Here is a 3,523-nt window from a genome sequence, read left to right on the forward strand (position 1 = left end):
CAGGAGCCTCCGGACAAAGACCACCAGGTACCGGAACAGCTTCTTCCCCACAGCTGTCAGAGTCCTGAACTCTGCCTCCTGACATCTGATCCACATTAACACATGGACTGGACATACACACACCCACAATGGACAACTGTACCCTCAAACACACAATAATAACATGGACTGAACCACCACTCACAACCACTAGCACTTTATATAGCCTCTTAACTGCACTACTGTATAGCTCTGTGTAAATAATCATTCTGTACAATACGATAATTTTTAACCCTTAACTTGCATAGTTCCCATTTCTGTATAGCTGTATATCTCATATTTCTGTATAGTTCTTTATTTCATATTCTGTATAGTTTTTTTTTCATATTTATATCCTGTACATAGCTTGTACTCACTACAGCCTGTACATACTTATAGTTATAGCATATTCATAACATACCGTGTACATATTACATACCACAATAGACCCATTTCTGTAATATACTTACATATCTATATTATTGCTAATATATATTGTAATATATCTATATCATGGCTTAAGCACTTCTGGATGGATGCAAACTGCATTTCGTTGCTCTGTACCTGTGACATGTGCAATGACAATAAAATTGAATTCTATTCTATTCTAAAAGTTAGAGCAGCAGAAAAATGAGAGAAACACTATGAAAAAATCATGTAAGAATGATGAAGAAAGTGGAAGAAAAAAATGCAAAAGATTAGATGCAAAATACAAGAAAAAAAGAGCAGTGATTACAGACATCACTCAAAGCTGCAGAGAAATGTAACAGAGAAGTCAGACAAGAAATAAAGTAAGAAATAATACATAGTTTATGACTTTTACTTGTTGAAAGTCACATCCATCAGAGTAGAGGAGCCCCTCACTTATAACTATTCCTGCCACTACCACAGTGGTGGCTCATATTGAAATCTTTATAAATTAAAACCTGGAGCTGTTTTACTTTATAAGTTTCTCTTAATAATATTACATAAAAAGTATAAGAAAAGAGTCACACATGAAATGCATCATGGTTATATAATAAAAATGCATATTACATCATCTAAAATTACTACTTAAATTTAATACATTTGCACTGAAATACATTAAATGAGTAAAAGAAAGAATTCCTGCAAAATTACCTTTTACAACCTATTTATCACTTGATGGAGGCCTGAGTGTGCTACTGATCAAAAGCTTTTTAGTTCTGCTGTGTTGACAGTTAACTGGTTGTAGAATATTAATAACCAAGTCTGAAGGTACATGTAGACATTTAGAGACATGTATTGAGTTTTTACAGCATGTCTTCAAAGTTTTATTTAGTAGCTGCAGCATATCAAAAGCAAACCACACATGAAGACAACAAACAGAAGAAACACCCTACTAGACACAGAAATAAATGGTCATACGGTTTAAAAATGAAAGTTGTATCTTAGTTCATGAATATTAGCGTAAACACACAAACAACCAAAAAAAACAGCAAAGGAAGTGCAAGACCTCAAATACTTCGAGCTTTATTGTTGTCTCATTGTCACAGCCAAGACAACATCAAGACAGCATGATGGTCACAGCTTTCTGGAGCACAATCTGTGAGTAGTGTATTATTCTGTAGTCCTCATAAATTTTCTTTCACATAAGTAAGGCATGACAGGTTGCAAACTATGTTGCTGTTTTTCATTCACTGGCTAGTTTTAAGATTTTGAAATTATTCTACTTCCACCATTCTTCTTTCGGCATAATGCAAAGTTAATGTCTTTTTTATTTATTTATTGGACATTTCTGCAGGTTATTATATGATCAATGAGATGATGTCAAACATTTAAACGCAAGACTTGCAATGCAATATGTGCAATGTGTGTCCCAATAAGTTATCAATAAGTAATCAGCTGGTGTAATTTTTAACCTGTAAGTTACTATTGGTTCATCCTATCAAATTTATTTGGGCCTTCTTCTTGTTTGTCTTTGATTTGCATACAATTATATGGTCTATAATGAGGACACAGAGAATGATTGCTGTAAATTTTAACTTATATATTTGTTTAGACACTTTTTTGGGAAAAATCATCACTTTTTTGAAAAATGAGGCAAAAACTATTGAAGAAAGGAGCCTGAAATGTTCCTGTGATTTTTTTTTTTATCATTGTAATTTACCAGGATTTGGATTTTAGAGCTAGCAAGTAAAAAATGTGGAAAGAAGGCCAGCACTCCTGCAGACGCCCAGATTTGACTAACTAAAATGTCACAAATGTCAAATGTTAGTGGCAATTTCTGATGGTTTATAGTTGAATTTCACAAAAAGGCAAACAAAACATTTCAAATGCTTTTTTTTAAGATGAACACAAAATGACAAAAATGCTATTTTTTTTATTAACCATAAAAACAAAAACATAAATACAGATTTTATTTTAAATGTTTTATCATTTTCAGATGATACTCTAATTATAACTGAGAAAATTGATTTGTTAGACATTTTTTAAAATCTTACTCTACCTGCTGTTTTAACACCTACTCCCCTCGAGCAGTCATATAATTCAAGTAAAATTTATAATATTGTAAGAGGCATTAAAATCAACAATATATGTTTTTACTTTTTATTAGCCTATGCTCAAATATGGGACACCATAGTAGTAGCATCTAAATGCAAGACTTTTCTTTTAGTTTTAGTTTTACTTTAGGTTCTTAACATTTGTTCATGTAATCTCTACAACACGGAATTGTGAAGTGTAAAATAATAGACATCGAAAAGTCTCATAGTATAAACTATCAGCTAAAATAATATTTCAAGAAAATAAAATAAGATATGCTAAACCGTTATTGTTTATATATTTTTTTACATTTATTTTTTGTGAATTCATGACACAAAAGTACTAGACAACACCCCTCTTGTTCATTTATAAGAGCAAGAACCGTGTTAGCCTGAGATTAGGATTGAATAAAAAGGGAGCTCCTTCCACACAGCACAATACTAATAAGAAAATTACAAAATTGTTTCAGAACTTGAAGTAAAAACATACTGAGTATAGCCAGACTATGACAGCATCACCAGGTAACCATGGTTTAATGTGCAGTGCATGTACAGTATATGTATGGTGCTCTGTCACTCTCCAAAGTAGATTATAAAAATTAGTGTATATTTATATATATCGTTATACAATCAACATTATACAAAACTGTCCTTGCTGTTTTTTTAAGGGTCGATGCTGCTGGTTGCATTTGTTGTATCTGGTAAGTAGTAGTCAACTTAACGTTAATCTTAACAAAAAAAATCACGCACACACATTTCTTTCACACTCTTTTGATGGGCTTTGCTTAACCTTCTTCTTTTTTCCCCTAATTTCTGCATTAAACTGAATTTTACATTTATGACATGCTTTCTTCTCAGATTCAGCATTTCAAATCCTTCCATCGAGGCTGCAGCTCTTTGAATATGAGTCAGTCTATTTCACTTGTAATGGGTTTAATATTTCAGCGGAATGGAAAGTAAGGAACATTGAGCAAATCGTTTCGAAATGTTCCACTAACACTACG

Source organism: Rhamphochromis sp. 'chilingali' (assembly GCF_963969265.1).
Source record: "Rhamphochromis sp. 'chilingali' genome assembly, chromosome: 1".
NCBI lineage: Eukaryota > Metazoa > Chordata > Actinopteri > Cichliformes > Cichlidae > Rhamphochromis > Rhamphochromis sp. 'chilingali'.